This window comes from Anomalospiza imberbis, chromosome 3 (assembly GCF_031753505.1).
Source record: "Anomalospiza imberbis isolate Cuckoo-Finch-1a 21T00152 chromosome 3, ASM3175350v1, whole genome shotgun sequence".
Taxonomy (NCBI): domain Eukaryota; kingdom Metazoa; phylum Chordata; class Aves; order Passeriformes; family Viduidae; genus Anomalospiza; species Anomalospiza imberbis.
The window spans coordinates 49,162,960-49,181,798 of NC_089683.1; positions in this window are offsets into that span (position 1 = coordinate 49,162,960).

Here is an 18,839-nt window from a genome sequence, read left to right on the forward strand (position 1 = left end):
CAAGTTTAATTTTCACATGCAATTCAGTTTTGTACAGACTTCATTGATCAGTCACCTGTTTTGCATCAAAATACGTAGAGATCACTCTTAGTTTAACTAAAATGACATGTTTTTGAAAATCTCCATTACAGTAAAAATACCAACTGTGCATAATATGGTAATAGGCCTTCCTCTCTTTCTATTATGGTTTATACCAAGCTTCATCTTCAAATTATGATCAACCTTCAAACACTAGGCCAGATGTATGTAATCCTCTAACAGCATCATTCCCTTGTCTCTAAATATTTTTTTCCTATGTAGGTATGCCATCCAATGACTGACCTACTGCGTCTGTGCTCCTCCACACCCAATCCACAATAGCTGTGATTTTCTGACAGTTCCCAAATTTCAGTTCTTGGTGAGCACTTGCATTTTAGAGATCACATGGCAAATTTCCAGGCATTCTTCAGATAGCAGTGACCCAACTTGTGGCTCCTGAGAAAGAACTGATGAAACATTTCAGTGCCCTGGAAGTAATAGTTCTCTTTCACTTCCACTTCTGAAACTACCAAAATACATGTCATTGTATGATTGATAGTGTGGGCAATGTCTAAGGAATTTTTGAAGATAATATAAGAAGTTTCCTAGTACTAAGTTTCTTTTAGAATTGAAAAGTGAGTTTCATTCTAAGTAAAAGCTATGTGGAAAATTCTTGGGATATTAATTTTTAAAAGAGTGAAATATTGAGGCTGCAACCGAAATTGACTCAGTCCATAGTACTGGGGAGATAACACTTCACTTAAATAAATAATTACTAAGTCATAGATTAAGTTTGATATTGAGCTATTCCAGCTGATCATGGTTTTTGCTCATTTGGAAGAAAGTCAGATCTCTGATCCTGCTCCAAAGTTTGCATGTAGTGGAATGGTGCTATCAGAAGAAACTAAAAACATGTCTATATAGTCAGCTTGGTTTTCTTCTCTGTTGCAGAGTGATCTTTTCTCCTGACTGTACAGTCAATCCTGTACAGTCACACTCATGCTTCAGCCTTTAGCCAATCTGTTCCCTTTGAAGAAAAATAGTGAAAAAGCCAATATTTTGTTCATTGCAGGGTCCACATCTACTCTAGATCATCAATGTGATCTCCATCCCTTCACATTCTTTCAAGAGGAGCCTCTCAGGTCTCCTGCTCCATCCAAAGAGCTGGGAATGAGATTCACGCTACTTCTGGCTTCATTTCTGCCAGCAGTCAAGAAATGATGTATCACTGATAAGGGATATGCCCCTGAGGACAGCTCAGATGCAAGCAAAACTGTACTATTTTGGCCTAAAACTTTGTCCTTTTCTCATCTATCTCCAGGCAATATACTGTTTGGCAGGTGACCGTCCCTAAGGAATGCTTTTGCTCAGCAAATCCCTTTCCTTAGCCCTTGCTGCTCTTAGACATTCTTAGAATTGTGGCTCACATGATTTCCATGAGCCTCTCCATGTATCCTGTGGGAATCTTAGATGCCTCAGCTAAGACTGAGATGTCTGGTTGGCAGCAGGTCATGTAATTGTCATGCAGTTAGTACATGACAAGCTTTAAGCCCCTTCATGGCTGGCTTTCCATGACCCTGGAAAGTCTCACTGCAGTCTGCAATGCCTAAGGGTGAGATATTTTTCCACCTGCTTGGACTACTTGGTGAGCTCCAGCCCCAGGCTGGCTGCAGCCCTGCAACAATGCAAATGTAAGAGCTAATTCTGACCTCCAAGAAATGCTGGTCACATGGCAGACTGGATAGAACTGGACATCACACAACCTCTAGGATGAAACCAGATGATTCAGAGAGTGTGCTGTGGAAAAGATGTGTTTAATCAACATCTGGCTATGTGCTCTAGGTCCTTGTGGATAAGCTGAGAGGTGAGCAGAGAGATAAACTAACAAGTGCTTGGGCATTTTTGAGTGGCAATTGGAGTTCAGCTTTGTTAACACTGATGGGTGAAGAGAGTTTTGATACATATGAGTCCTTAATCCTGTAAGTAATAAAAAATATCTCCTAAAAATATCCAGACATCTAATTTATTGATATCTTGCTTCTATAGCAAAACTTATCTATCTTTAAAGAGACTGATCTTCACCCTTGCATGCTAAGCAGAAAAACACATGAAAACATGTAAGGCCCCTCTGAGACTGCTGGTCTCACATTTGAAAATGCTATCCTCTGTTCTTTCATCTTCTTGACAATTCTAAAGGTAAGGCAAGGCTTCCACATCTGCATTCAGTTTCTCAAGTAAGCAAACAGTTCTTCTGAAGTGTTGCACACTCAGCAGTTCCTGCTGGCTGGCATTAATGAAATGGCTTTACCAGGAAAGTGCATGCTGGAGAGCCACGGAGATAAAAACATAACTCAGAGTGGGGATGGGTGGGGGTGGGCACTGCTCTCACTTCATGTCACTGGCCTACAGCATCACTGGGTCAAATGCTACATTTTTCCCCAACTACAGCATGGCACAAGGGCCCTGATTTATGAAAAGAAATAGTTACAGTGGGATTGAAATTAGTGAAACCCAGTGTAATTGATAACAATGGCTACTGCTGTCAGATGGGGTTGAAGTAAATGGAATTTCTCAGCTACCTACAATCACAGTGCATTGTCCAGTTTTCTCTCTGCTTTCAGGTATTTTGGTGAATTAGTAATTTCCCTGTGAGAGGTTCATGAAGCGAGTCAGTGGGACAGGTAGTTTGAGACACACCAAAGGGTGGCCAGCTCTCTATCAGCTTCAGTAGACCTGGAGTGCTGACAATACTTAAACATCAAAAATCTGCCTCTCTCAAGCTCTGTTTTATCTGTTTTGTCCCTCAAGAAGAGCTTCAAAAGCTGTAGTGCCAAACAAGATTAGGCTGAGATCAAAGCATAGGTCTATGCAACCTGTGTGATTGACATGATATGTAGGAGAACATTTGTATCAGAGATTTAGGTATATTGAACATTTGATGTCTGATTTAGCACTTTGATCTCTCCTGAAAAAAATTATTCTTTGGCAAATTAGAACAAGAGAAAAAAAAAAAAGTGAATTTTGGTGAATACAGCTGGGAAGATCCCCTGCCAATTCTCTCTCTCTCTTCTTTTTTCAATAACTCAGGTTTATGCGACAAGATGTGAGAGTGCGTTTGTCTCTCTCACATGTTGGTCAAAAGACCTCTGCCAAGCTGACTGCCAGGAACAGAATGCAGGTGAATACACAAAACTGGGGCAAGATTAAACAAAACTAAAAGACATATTTAACCAAGGAGTGCACAGAATTGCCTGACCTAGTGATTTAAATTTGGAGCAGCAAAGCAGGAAGCAGGAATCCAGCAAAAGCCCTACTTCATCTCAGCATACATTCAGCATGCATTTGGATCTGCTAAAACTGCAGACCAGAACAACTCATGGAAATAAAACAAAAGCTGGGAAAAAGGAATTTTTTTCACCAAGGCAGAGAAAAATAGCCTAGGTTTTAATATCTGTCATTATTACAGTCATAACTATTTCAACTAAGATCATCTTCTTTGCAATTACTTAAATTAGTTGCACTGGTGAAGGTCCAGAATTCAGGATTGCCAAGTGCTGATGCTCATTTTGATGGGAATGCCAGATCATTTTACCCCTGGAACAATTTGCTATGGCTTACTCCATACTAATTAATGCTGCTTGCAGGAGTAGGCAAATCCTGAGGGATTTGTGCAAAATTATACTGTGCTACTCTTTGAGCAACATTGAGAACTTCAGCTACAAGGTGTTGGATTTCCTGGTCCGCAGGGGACATACACAGGTAGCCCAACAGACACAAACGGCTTCTCTAAATCTGCTTCTCCTTCTTCTGCCTTAACCTTTTCTTATTTTTTCTTTCCCTAAACACAAAGAGCTCAGTAGCTCTCCACAGGAGCCACTTCTCTTGCCAGGCTCTGCCCTGTTTGACCTGGGGCTCCATCCCCTTTTCTTACTTCTCCCAGTGGAAGTTCCTGGCAAGGGCTGAGAAGTCAGTCAGAAAAGGGAGGTGCCCACTCCGAAGCCCTCTGCTTTGCTCCTGGGACAGGAGGAGCCAGGAGTGAAGTCCTACATGCACCTCCTCTCTCAAGGAGAGCAAATTCTGTGCACTTTTGCAAGTTGTCTAAGAAAAGGGAAATTATCCTCATTTTCCCCTTCTATCCCCATCCTGAAGGGGGCTTTGCAATTAAAAGCATGATGGCGTTTTGTACCCAGACAGGAGGAGCGGAGAGGGGGGTGGGGAAATTGCCATGTACCATAACAGATGGTTTAAGTGCGGTGATTACAAAATCCTGAAGTTAAAATAGTTTAATTACAAAGTCAATACTGCCTCCAACCTCTGCTAAGCCCCCAGTGTAAAAACAACAGACGGTATAGTGCAAACGGTAGGACAATATTTAACCAGAACTTTGCATTAGCTACTGCAGTGCAGCTCTCCATCAGGCCTTCAGCAAACGGAAGATCAACTGATTTTCCCAGCCTGTATTTGTTAACCATCTCTGCCTCAGTATCAATGGGCAGCTCTGAGAGAGCCACAAACAGCTCCAAGGAAATAAACTGCAATACTATACTGCACACAGAGGCTCAGCAGTGTTGTATGTAAAGTCCAGTATTTCAAGGGTACCTAAGAGAATTATTAGCACCTTGTTAGGAATGAATACAGAGGTAAAAAAGATGAGCATGTAGAGGTATTTATACATAAAATGAAAATAAAATTCAGTGAAATAAGTATTTTATATGCTGGATTTTATAGGAAAAAAATAACAAGACATGGGAAGGCACAGGCAAAGAAAAAGCTGAGAATGATCTCAAATAGCCCAGACTTGATCTTTTGCATGCAGGGAAAGCAGCAGCTCTATAGATCAAGTTATAAGGAAATCTCACTAAGCTGTGTTTTTGCAGCTGAGAGCCTTGGTGCTGGTCTTAGCCCAGTGTGTGCATATGCTGCATATTCTTTAACAGTGACAAACCCTCCCTCTGTTGGCCTGTGTCCCTTATAAACACCCAGTCAAGCATGGAGCCAAGAGAGTCAGAGGAAGCCTGGCTCCACTTTGTTAGCAATATGCTAAAATCCAGTCCCATCTGCCTCCATCATGACACAGCATGAGGTGTCCACCACCCCTGATGCACATGAAGCACTTTGAGGAGCTGCTCACTCCCCTGTTTGGGTGGGTATATCAGGGACTGGGCAACCTGGAGACAAGAGATACGGACCTGTGAAAGTAAAAGCCAAAACAGACAAGTGGGAGCTCATCTTCAACACTTTTTCTTATCACTGACCCCCAGGCAAAATCAAAAAGTAAAGCAAGAGTGAAAATGGGCTCCAAAAGTGACACTACAACATGGAGAAGATCTCATAACTGTGATTTCCCTTTATAATTTTTATTTCAGAGTTTGAGAGATGAAGTCTAACTTTGGGTGTTTGGGATCATAACTGCAAAGTCAAATACGAGTTTCTAGTGGCTGATTTGTTTCTCTGGGGTTCTTCGTAAGTAACAGGATTTGGGTCAGAGAGCTGCACTGGCTAAAATGAGGGGAAAGGACACACTGCTGTATCTAAGGGAAGATCCTCTGTAATGATAAGGAGGAAAGAGGAAACATTCCTAGGACCTGATCCTTCAGGTTGCTGTATATTCCAGTGCAGCTTTTAGGAAGTTAACTTTACATATATGAGTAGATTCATTGACTTTCAATTAAGACTAAGTGCATGTTGAAGTGCTCCATGTCATTAGAGTGGAAACAATCCTCTTTAATAGTAGAAAAAAGCACCATAAATGAATGTTCTGGTGGAAATCACAGCATGAACGGCATAGCAGTGACAACACAAAACCAGCTTGAATTATTTTTGTACGTGAATAGAAAATGCCTTTTTCTTTTCCTAGAATATGATAACAAATAGTTTTGTTATTGGCTATAATAGCAAATAGCACTTTGAGGTATATTGTAGAGGACTTGAGAATGTCTAATAATTTCTTTAATTCTCAGGTTTGCCTCCTTTTTTACCCTAAGCAGGTACTTGTAATGAGGAAATCAATACAAATAAATAGGGCATGGTCACAGCCTTATTTTAAAGATTTAAAAAAAAATCTTAGCCTGGGGTAGAACCCACGAGTTTGTATCCAACCTCAGCCTCTTCCCATAGTGCATGTGGGACACAGTTGCAATGACTGCTCTCAGGATAATCCTTTTTTTAAGCCAGTAGCTCTTTAGTGACTGCTCTCACCCAGAACCACATCAGGGACTGAGGCTCAGTGCCCAGTTCTGGAAGCAGAACTCTTCTCTGTCAGGAGATAAAATACACCTTGAGCACCCTTTCCTGAACAGATTCCTTGAGGGAAAAGCTGTGAAGTGAAAGCATCTCCTCTTGTCTCCTCCTGAGCCCAAACAGGAGCTAAGGATGGAGGCTGTCTTTTCTGAGCATCTGATTCCTACAGGTGTACATTATGTAGACCCCATAGATAAAAAACACATAGGAGTTGGGATACCAAAAGCCCAGCTGGAGTTTGGTACCTCAGAGCTCCTTATCTCTCCTGCTATGGCAGGGAGACAACTGACACTGTTTCTTTGTCCCAGTATCACACCAAATATCCACTCTTTGGAAAGGGCCTTGTATCCTGAGGAGGGCACAAGAAAATAGGTCATTTTGAGTGATTTCAGCTTAGGTACTGTTAATCAGAGGCATGCTGGGAGTACTGCAGTATTCGGCTGGGAATTTTGGCTGTCATCATTGTTAGACAAGCACAGCCTCAGGAAAAGCATGCCAACATCTCAGTTATGATGTGTTTCAAGAAACACAGCTCTCTGGGAGAAAGTGTGTCTGGTGATGGATTATAACAGTCCTACTAAACCAGGCTGTCCAATGGTAGCTGTTTCACACAATGCACATTCAGGATATACCACATTAAATGTTGGTTTCAGTAGGAATTTCGTGAATAAATTAGGCAGAATTCAGCCCTAATGACTGGAGTCTGACTTCACACACTCCCGCAGATTTCCATTCTTTGTGGGATCTCTGCACTCTGAAGACAGCTGATTTCACTCCAAATTCTTTAGCAAGACTTTGGATACAAAGCGCTGGCACAGGGGCTATCAGTGCTGTCATCGCTGTTATCGGTGCTCTCAAAGCGCTTGGCGACGCTGCTGGGGATTACGGCCCTGCTGTTCTGGCAGCACCAGATGAGGGAGGAGGAGGAGGAGGAGGAGGAGAAAGACAAGTTGTCACCACCCAAAGCTCACCCACAGAGAGTCTGGAGGTGACATGGCAGTGCCTGAAGTCTGAAATCTATCCGTGCAGTACATAGAGGAAGATGCATTTTAAAAAACCAAGCAGGATGAATCCTGTTGTTGAGACTGATCTTTCTTCCTCCCAACAAACATTTACCCAGGGTTGTCTCATGACTGGCCGACTTTTGTAATCCATTAGAAGGTGATGCTGTTGCATGGCATGATCAAACACCAAACACAGCAGAAAGGCCATAACTATATCTAAAAAGCCTTTGCTTTGTCAAAGCCTTTCACTAATGCTAGCAACAAAATTATTGAGGTCTTTAATGAGCTGATCTCTTGTTAAATAAGCCTCCTTGTGAGAGTGCTAAGCTTTATATCTGCTTTCAAATTAAACACTTTGGATTTATTAATGTTTCCTTTCCTCTCCAAATTTCTTTGTTGAGAAGAGGTGCTGGAGGAAATGTACTGGCAACAGTAGGATGTGAAGTATAGTTTAAAATACATTAAACATATGTTGATGGGGCCATTAGCAGAGTTTATAGATACCACCACCTGTCTCTTATTCCACTTGCCATTACTTTAGTGACAGAAATCATACTGTAAGAGAGGTGGTGTGCTGCCATTAAATCTTTACTCCTGTGTCAGAAAGAACGTAGGAGTAAATTGATGCTTTATTGCTAATAAGCATTCTCAATAACGGTTGACTTATTGAGCCATATACTTTTATTTATAAATAAACCTGAATAAATGAGTAGAGCAGGGGCTAAAGAATAAATCCCACTCTGAATTTGGATGCAAAAGACTTTCTTAATATCTGAGAGGGGAACCCTTTGCTACTATAAATACTCGGCAGAGCACTTAATGCTTTACTTGTTTCTTTCAAGCCAGCAAGCATGATCTTAGAGCATGACTGCTAAGGGCACTCTTGGACCCACCACATGTAGGGTTTATCACCTTCGGGTAAAACAAAAAAGTAAATTATTAAAGAAACCCAAAAACCCACTCAAAAAAAAAAAAAAAGAAAAAAAAAAGAAAAAAGAAAAAGCCCCAAGGTAATAAAATAAAACTGCGATAAAGTAAAGAAAAATGAATTAAATAAAGCAAGGGAAGGGAAAGGAGCGCTGACCCCGCCTCGGCCCTGGGGTGCCCCCTGGCGGGCGCAGCGCGGCACTGCCGGCCCTCGCAGGGCGCGGTGCGGAGCCGAGCGCGGAGCGAGTGCGGGGCAGGCGCGGTGCCTGCGGGGCGGGAGCTGGTGCGGAGCGTGGGCGGGCGCGGTGCAGAGCACAGTGTGGGGCGCGGTGCAGGGCGCGGTGCGGAGTGAGAGGTGCGGGCACGGGGCAGGCACGGTGCGGGAGGGGCGCGGAGCGGGAGGAGCGCGGAGCGCGCAAGGCCGTCGCTCTCGAGGAGGTTCGGAGTGCGGCTCACGGCCGGCAGCACTGTTTCTAAACCCATGGTGAGAGCCGCGCCCCGCTTGCCGGGGAGCGTCAATTGCCCCCGGGTGCCGGCGTTTGCCGTCTTCCCGAGGGGACCACCCAGAGTTTGTGCGGCAGGGGAAGTCCCAAAAGTGTCCTTGGTCTCATGGTTAAAAGGGACGCAGCAGGGCAGTCACCGCACAGGAAGAAGGGCGCGAGTGGCAGGAAGGAAGGAGGCTGGTGGAGCCTCATGCAGCCTCAGGGAAAAGAGAACGACGCCAAGTCTCAGCACGGAGGTGAGGAGAGGGGAAGAAGACCTGTAGGTCTTGAAGTTGTATCAGGCATGTGGGCAAATGGTGAGTGCATCAGAAAATGTGTGATTGGACATTAAAAAAAAAAAAAAAGAAAAAAAAAAAAAAAAAAAAAAAGCTTTCCTAAAAGTCAAAGTTGAATTTTGCAAAAACTAACATTCAGAAAATGTTACTCATCTTCATCGACTCAAAGAATAGGCCTTTGCCCAGCCTCTCCTCTGCCTGCTAGGCAGACTGGGGAGATCCTTCTCAGGAGCAGCTCCTGGCACCTCTGGTCTTCGTCTGAACCCAGCCTCAGTGCCACTGCCCGTGGGTGTCCTCTCTGCACAAGCACTCATGGCAAACAGAGCAGATGTGAGGAAAGGGATGGGGTTCCTTACAGATCCCAAGTCCTACTCAGAGCGGCCGAGGGAGCCGGGGTTATTTACCCCGGAGAAAAGAAGGCTTGGGCTGACCTTATGTCTCTCTACAGCTATCTGAAATGAGGTTGTAGCGTGGTAGGTGTTGGTCTCTTCTCCCAAGTAACAAGCAATAGAACAAGTTTAGTAGTTTAGTGGTAAACCCAGTGGTGCTGTGCTCAATGATCTTAGAAGTTTTTTCCAACCTAAATTATTCTCTGATTCTATTGTCCTTTCTGGAGGAAAGGGGGAAATGTTGCTAGCCTTTGTCCCAGTAGGCTTTGATTAGGGGAACCCTCATGTTTGATCGGGAGATGGCAGCACAGTTCTGGAAAGCTCGAAAACTCCCCCACCAGCTCTCCCTGTTAGCAAAACCTCAGGACTCTTAGGGAAGCAAAGCAGCCTTCACTGGAAGAAGAATTTAAAAGGGAAACCCACGCATATGCCCAGTAAGTATTTGAACTGCTAAGAACCCAGTTAAAGATCTAAACTGAAATTGATACCATGCATCAGAATCCCTAAGCATCTCACTCCAAAATGTTGCAAACTTTCACAAAAAGAAAAAAAAAAAAACTCCCTCGAGATAAAGTGGCAAAGATAACACTGGAGACTTCATTGTTTCAGCCCTTTTAAGAGTTTGTATGGAAGTGCCCAGGTGTCACCAGCACCAACAGAAAGATAAAACTGTGAAATGCCTCTGTCCTGTTTTCCAGCATAAGCCTTAAATTGGTAAAAAAAGATTTAAAAATTTGTTAGAGGAATAAGCAGGGCTTTATGTCAGACCCACAAAGAATCTGCTGCTTGATGCAAACCCAGAACCAAACCTGTAGAAAACATGAAGTACCTGAAAAGTCAAACAAACCTGAGCAAAACAAAAATTACTGCAAGTGAACTATTTCTGACTTATTCCTAGATGAGCTTTCATTCAGGAGGTGTAGGCAAAGGTGTTAATATTAAACCGTGTATTCTGCTTCTCTCTGGCCCCAGACTCAGGCTTGCTCAATCTGTGATTGAGGAATTCCCACTGACCTGCAGGTGTTGCCAGGAAAAAAATTTGTGATTCATTAAGTGGTGCTGAAAGTTTTTGCTGGAAGTGCCATCATGTTGACGGTGTCAGCATTTTCTAGAGCTGCTCTACCTGAGGCCTTACAAGGGGAGATGCTATTGAAAAAGCTGTTTGGAGTTAGTTTGGCACCATCTCTTTCACCCTTGCCAGATTCAAGACCTTCTGGTATTCACTGAATATACAAATCAGTGCATGTAACCCCTCTTTCTGCACTCCAACGTAGTCATGGATCCATTTAAATTTTGACACTTTATTTAGCATTGGAAACATTCAAGGAACGTAACAAATGGAAATTTAAGATTTAGCCGGATTGTATCAACTGTTGGTATTGGAACATCAGTGAAGCTCAAACAAGTTTCATTTGGCAGGACAATTGCACAAAAGCATTTGATATTGAATCACAAGCTATTTTCAAGGTTCATACACACAAAAGGGTTGAAATGTAAGCAAATTAAAGCCCCAGGATTAATGAAAAATGTTCTCCTTTCCTTCCCACTTGCCAACTATTTAACCTGGTCAGGAGACAAATTCACATGGGATTAATTCTATGGAGCCACCCTTGGTTTCCTCCTGAGTTTCCTTGAAATAAGGTATCCTCTGCTTCCTATCCTGCATGGTTTGGTAATGCAGCTGCACATTGTTGAAAAATTGCCACAATTCATGGTGGGATGGCTGTGCTTCAGCAATGAGAGAAGTTATTTGGAATACATATGTCTATGTTTGCATGCTTGTGAAGCTTACATGTCTGGATTGTTAAGCTCCAGGAAGCTCCCTGATGGACAACACCATGATATACAGTGGATGGCAATCAAGTCATGAACGTGAATAAAAAGAGGCTGATCCTCAGCTCTGTGAACTCCAAAGGAACTTTAGGATACTTTTGTAATTCAAAAGCCTAAAATGTCCTGTAGAGTGGAAAACCACGTAGAAGATGAAGCAGAAGAGGTGAAAAACCTTCTTCACAGCCAGTGACCCCTGTGTTCCGTGTGGTGTGGGGATCATGCCTTAGAGCCTGGTGGCCTCAGGGTGCTCCTGTCTTTGCACAGAGCACCAGCAAGAGATGTTACCATGAGGAGCCGGCCGGGGGCAGCTCCTGCCACCACTCTTGCTCCGTGTCCCTGGCTGTGCCCTGGCCAGGCTGGGCACCAGTGGGCACAGGGGGCAGCATGCCCAACTGGTGTTACAGACACTCTTCTGAGGTTTTAGACTCACTTGCCTCCTCCTTTCTCCTGCCATGTGATAAGGGGGGAGTGTTGGGTCTGGCAGTACAAACACCTTCTGTTTTGGAGTAAGTTTAGAAATGAGAGGGAAAAGCAGAGATTTTGGCTGTAGTCTTAGTGCTCCAGTCTTTCTTGGGAATGGAGGCACATCCCTGCACAAGAACGTCGCAGGAAAGCAAGAGGGCTCCATAGGGCTGAATGGCATTGCTGGACTTAAAGGTGTGGAGAAGACTGGGACAGGGAAGAGCTGGGGCTCATTCACATCCTCAGTGGATTAACTAAATCTGTGCAAGCCAAACTCACAACTTATTTAGGCTACAGCCCAAGAACACGATCGGCATATTTGCTCTGCAGCCGTCTAATTGCAAACTCAAAAAAAATCTCTCCTTACAATGTGGAGTGGCTGGCACTGACACAGAAAGTGTTTGTGCTCGTTTCATTTGGCTCTGAAAGAAATGTGTCTGCCTCTTAGGTGCACCCGTTCTGTGAGCACTCCTGGTGCCCTTATGCATAAAAGCCATGAGAATATCATGCAGCAGAAGCCTTATCTTTCTCCATCTTTTCATTTAAACACAAATGATGGGTCCAGGAGCATTTTTAAACTGATATGATGAAGGCCTGCTGCAAGAGGCCAGATGAAGGTAGGCACAAAAGGCCTGACAATGCTCCTGATCATAAATCCTCCCCACGATGCTGGATTTGTCCCCAGTGCAGTGGAGGGGCTGCATAGCACCATTAGCCATCGGCACAGAAGCTGGGAATGGAAAACAATTTTGACATTGGCAGCCTGGAGTCCTGCCCTTCTCAAACACATTTGATGTTCATACATGGTCTTTTGGCTGCTGCTGCTGGAGACCATCTGTTGGGATGGCTTCATGCCTGATCAAATGGTGGTATGCCAGTTTCACTGGGACATGAAATACATGCCAAACAAAACGCGTCTGGTTTTACTTCTATTACTCTGAATTCAAAGCACATGCTAATACTAATCCCCATTTTAACACCATTGTGGTGCCAGTTAAACCTTCATTTTTTCCCAGTGTCTGCCAGGTTTCTACAACACACTTAGGAACTTAACAAAATCCTGCAGAAATTGTCACTGCTGATTTCACATGAACAAGGGCACTGTTTGCAGGAATTTGGTGAGAGGTGTCAGCCCTATCAGCACAAGTGAATGCATGAGCTTCCTATACATATACTACAGGATTCTTTAAGGAGTTAATTAGGACATTTCTTTGAAAATTCCATCTGAAACCCCATCCAACTATCATAAAATTTTCTTCCCAATGGAAATGTGACTTAGCAATTTGAAAGTGTTCCTGAAAACAAAGCATAGTTAAAAAAAAAGCCTCTGACAACTGTATGAAGGCTTTGAGCAGTATGTGAATACTGAGATGCTCTAAGCATTTTCTTTTCAAAGTGCTATGAGTTCACCGTAGCTCCAACCCTGATACACAGTAAAATCTTCCATGCTGCAGCTGGCTTTGCTGTCTGGGTTTATATGACTAACTCCCTGTGAATGTTCCACATACAGAGAAGTGTGATCCTGACCTCAGCCAAGATGAATATTATTGTCAAAGCTGCCATCATTGCAGCTACCGTGGGTTTTCAGATTCTTCCGGTGTTTGTGGGGAAAATCCATCTTCTACAGATGTTCCCTTGGATGATGGATTTTCTCCTCTAGTCCCAGAATGGGTCAGGAAAACCTAAAGGAACAACTCCTGATGGGATTTCCTTTGCTCCTCATCCTCCTTTTGCAGTACAATGCTAAGAGGCTGGAGATCTTAGGCACATTCTTCCCCATCCTTTTCCTCCATCTGCCACTGCAGGGGGAGATGATAAAGACTCAGTGCTGGCCTCCTCAGACAAGATCCCACTCTGTGCAGGATTCAGATGTGCCAGTTGAGGTTTCCAGTTTTAGGAAGTGCTGGGACTTTTTCAAGGGTTTGTTTCCTCCATTCCTAGATTAATTATGATTTAAAGCACTTAATTTTGTCAATTAAATAACAAATTTCATAGTTATTATAATTTAATAACCTTAATTAACTTCTTAACCACCTTCCTTACATTGTCATCTTGTGTATGCCTGAAATAAAAATTATTATAGAAATGTGAAAAAAATTGCCATAAACAGTTAAGGAAAGTTGTAGAATGTGCAAATTTATGAATGTCATTTAGCATTGTACTACCAGAAAGAAAAAGTATTCTTTGAAACTCTCAAGTAATACAGCAGGGCCGGGAGCATAGGCCAATGAGTGTCATGTGGACTGGCCATAAAATTAAAAATAAACTTAAGAGTAAATGTGCAGCTAAATGCAGACTGTGAGGATAGGATGTGAACTTCAGCTATTTCCTGGAGCTAGTGTGGTTCCAAAGTTTAACAGCTTTAGCCTTTGGAGACCTGGAGGCGTGCATACTTGTGTTCAGTTTCTCCTCCTTTCATCTCCCCCCACTCGGAGCCCTACCACCTCCCAGCTGCCCTGCTCGCTCCATCTCTCCCTGCAGAAGGACACTCCTCCTGTCCTCTAACCAACATCCCACATGGCTCTTGGCACTCAGCATCCCTGTGCAGCAGCAGGGCCTCCCTTTCCATCCTTGTGTCCTTCAGCCCCCTGAGCGAAGCCCAGATTCCCATTTGCCCTCAAGGCCTACTGGATTGCAAAGGATTCCCTGCTACCTGTGAGGACAATCCAGGGATAGCAGAAGGTAGCTGGCCCAGCAATGCCAGCTGCTCTCAGGGCATGCTTGAGAATCCATGATAATTAAGACTTTTATTCTGTGCAATTGTGATGTTTGGGCACTCTTCTTGCACACAGGAATTGTTATCAAAGTGTTGTTTTTCCTAAACAAATGTTTCTGTGTGTCAAAATGTTGGTGCTATGTAATTGTAAGTTATTGAAAATATATTGGCCGTTGCAAAAGGCTCAGTTCTGGGAAGCAACAAGCTCCCAGGGCTGAGACCTCAGTGGATGCATTTTTTTTTTTCCATAAAAAAAAAAGAGGCAAAACAAATCTTAATATGCTCTTGGGTTGCTATTTTCCTTGACCATAGAGCCTTAAGATCTTAGTAAGAATTGGAATGATAGAGGAAAAAAATTGTGTCTGCTTTATGTGCTACACAGTCCACCTTTACACTAATTTTCTAAACACATTATCCTCCAATATTATTTTATTCCAAATGTGATGAGTAACATAGTGTTGCATATAAAAAAACCCAAAAAAACAAGATGATTAGACATATGCAGCATTTGTAAACATTTCTAAGAATTTTACTTGTATGAAGGATTTTCAAGTTCCTCAAAAATAATTTCCTCTTTTTGCTGTAAGTCGGAAAAGACGAAGAAATTAGAGTCCCACACAAGGAACAATACCAGATTTTGGGCTTTCCTTTCCTTTTTATCTGGCAGTGAAGACTTAATTACAGACTGGTTTTTCTGTGTAATGCCTTAATGTTTGTCTTTATCATTCAGCTACACTACCACTGACTCCTTCAAGCTTCACCACTGCTCTCAGCTTACAAAACTATCAATCCTGCAAATGATCTACCAAACTGACGCCCCTGAGAGGAAAATCCCACTGGTGGCCCTGTGGTAATAAGTGAAGCAGTTCCCAAAACAAAGGGGCAAGAAATAATCCCGTATTTGAAGTACTGATTGGAGTTTCATCTCTTGAAGTAACTCTTCATCTGTACCTTCAATCCTCACAATATTTCAGCAACTGGGGCTGGCTGTCACTTCCAGAAGAACATTATCACCTGTGAATGAAATGGGACATCTGGGGACAACCAGCAAGTTAGGGATAGCTTTCTACCTGGAACTGAAGGGTAAGAGAAGGGAAACTAGAAATATTTTTTTGAACTCTATGATTCAGTGTGAAAAATCTTGAAAAAGAAAGTGCTTTGTAGATTAATTGTTTGAGGAAGTGTTTTGTAAGTGAATTGTTCCTCTGAGGTGACCTTTTCTTTTACAGTGCCTTCATGAAATGTTGGTGAAAATAGCAGCTTTGCCGAGCATGTTAATAACACCAGTTTGTACCCTGCAAACCATTTAGTGGGTCACCAGCTAAGATGGAGTTCATTAAAAGATTATTTAAGTTCTTCTGCAGTCTAAGCAATACTGGGGGAAATCCAAGGTAAGCCAATTACTTCATGTTATCAATTAAAACAAAATTGCCTGAACAATTCTAACTCTGCTTTATTGTGCATACACGTTGTGGCATAGCCTTGAAGTACATCCCCATGTGCTGCTTCAACCCCATGACAGCAGAGTTTTAAGCTGATTCTGATGGGATGATGAAGGGGTGTTTAAAATACTCAGTTTTGCACATAGCCTTCAATGCCTGGCCTTTTTCATAGTACACTGCAAACTACAGTTCTCCAGCACAGGATTCATCTCATTAACTTTAAAAGTCATAAGCCCTAATTATGTAGCCTCTGTAGGCACTCTGTACTCCTTTCTCCAGAGGGTGATTCATCTGACCTATTTTAGACAGCCACTCAGGCTGAGATCTGTCTCTTGATTTACACAGTTGTGTTTCATGTGAAATGATTGAACCCTCAGCTTCAAATCAAGCACTAACGTGATCTAGGATGATCAAATGGGTTTTTTCAAAATTTTCCAAATTTCTTGTCTAACAAAACAAAGTCTCCTGAAAACTAGTGAGAGTTGAAGACAAACTATAAAGTTATTAGGTTAATTAAAAAGGTAAGTGGGTGTAAAGAAGATATCAGGTTTTAACAAGGTGAAATGATGAGAGGTCTTCTGAACACTAGTTCTTGCTGTCATTTTTCAAACCTGGATCACTTGCCATAGCTTTCTTCTTCGGTAAAAAATGCTCAGTTCTTTCAGCCAACAGACTTGCCCCCAAGATTTAGCCCAGCCTGCAACAGACTGACTGCCCTTTTTAGGCTACCTCTCTCAAACTGTGCATGACTCAGCTGCCCATGTGTCAATATGAGCATGGATCCTACTCTTACAGTTAGCCTGAAAGTTCACAGTTGCAAAGACTTTCTTTTACTGTCAGTTTTATTCCTTGCAAGTATAACAGATCTGTTCTTCACACATCTGTGTAATAGAATGTGTCGGTTTTGCATTATGCAGTTATCAACATTGTCTTTAGCACTGGCATTAAAAGGTTTGTGCAACATTTTGCTATTTCACTCATTTATCTTTTACACACAGAAGTAAATAGCATTGCTTTATTTCACATATTTATCCTTCGCCTAATCTATTTATCAAGCAATATGAGCTAAAAACTGTGGAGAAGATACAGGTGATTCAGCAGAGAAAATGTATTCTGATCTATATGTTGGCTCTTGTATCATAAACCCTTTTCTCTAGCACATGCCTCCCAACCTGAGCAGGGCTGTGGGTGCTGGAGTGGTGAAAGCCAACTCCACCATCAGGCATTACAGGCATTTCTTTCATTGGTGGGAAATATCTGGAAAATCTCTCTGCATTTTTGGCACTGTGAATCTTCTGCCTAGCCACAAGTTAGAGATAAATTATAGTACATTCAGCTGCTATTAATTTTGAATTAGCAGGGTCATTTATATTTCTCTCTTCTCTTTTTTTTTTCATATAAATATCATTAAAGCTACAGGTTCCAAAAGTTAGGATATATATTAACAGAGTGTGCTCACTAATCCCAGGAGGATCATGCCTCCTGTTCCATGGGATTTAGATTTGTATCTGATTGGTTTGTATCTGATTCAAACAGATTTGTGATGTGAAATGCTAAACAGTGCTGCTGGTGACTACGTTTTCACAAAGGCCAGTGCTGGTACCTCATTTTTCTTGCCCTCACACACTCTCCATTGCACTGGAAACTGCAAAAAATTGCACTGGACACAAATAAGTGAAAAAAGCCATGGTGTTTTCTTCCATGCTTAGATGCCAGTAGTTGGCAGGTAAAAGCCTGGACTGAGAACTGAAGGCTCTTTCCATTCTTATTCCTTGCCATACCTAAGGGGACTCATGACCAGCAGCATGCATGGGTGGATTCCGGTGTAACCCAGCTCTTTGTGTCCTTGACCCTGAGCTGCTCACTGCAGCCTGTGACACGGGGCTAGAGCAGAGCCCAGTGACAGGATGCTGACACTGCTTTCTGGTGGCCACTGTCAAAAACTGTTTAATTTATATGCTTTGCCATATGTGTGCAGCAAGTTCCCTTGGCCCCGTCAAGACTCTGGCAGGGAGAGCCAAGTCATCCCCCTTGGCTTGGCTCATCTTTGGCAATTGTTCAAGCTTTCATCTTGCCTTGGAGTAGATGAGATTCACTTACAGCAATCCTTCGTAAATGTTCACTCTTCAGAAGGTAGTGAGTGGTGTCTGTTAGTTTATTTGGGTGCAGTTTGAAGCTGCTAGGTTTGAGGCCTGGGCATTTTCCATCCTTATGGAAAGTACAATGGGATAAATGGGGAGATCTACAGATTCTGCAGAGTATTGGATTGAATGGAAAGCTTTTTTCCCATTATAAGAGTTTTCCAAATTACTTCTTAATTTTCCTAAAAATGAGAGAGATGACTTTATATCTTAGAAGAGAATTAACAATGTTATTTTGTGCTGGAGAAAATCCTCCTTCAAGGTGTAAACAACCAGATGTTGAGAAAAATTCATCTCAGAGACCAAGCCAGCCAGGTAAAAGACAGCAGACATATCCCTGTTAGTGCCAAGCTGAGATTGAGGCAACAGATGCTACCTCTCAACAGAGCTTGAGACCATGCCCAACAGCATGTTGACATAGTTAGATGGTATCTCAACTAATGATACCTGGCCTGCAACAGCTTAACTCATTGCAAAAGCAAAGGAGCAGGCAACCACACAGGACCTGGCAGACACACCTACACTCCAGGACTCTGGGTTTGTGGAAGATGTTTAAAAGCAGCAGGGTGAGCTGAAAGCTCTGCTGTCCTTTGCACTTTGAAGAAGCCTCCCTCTTGCCTGGCACACCAATTCCCTGGGCTGTGGCTCTCTGCATAGCAGACCATTTATTTGTACTGCAGACGGGCTGTTGCTGCTGCACACATGCACTGACCGTGGACCAAGCATGTGCACTGAACATCAGAAAGTCTCTTACATAGAGGGGCAGTCATACATCCAGCTACCAGAAGTCAATTGAATGAAAACTGCAGTTTTAACCACTTTGTCTCTTTCTGCTCCCCCATCTGTGTCCCAGACTTGTGTGCTGCTTTATGTTGGTGCTTACAGCAAT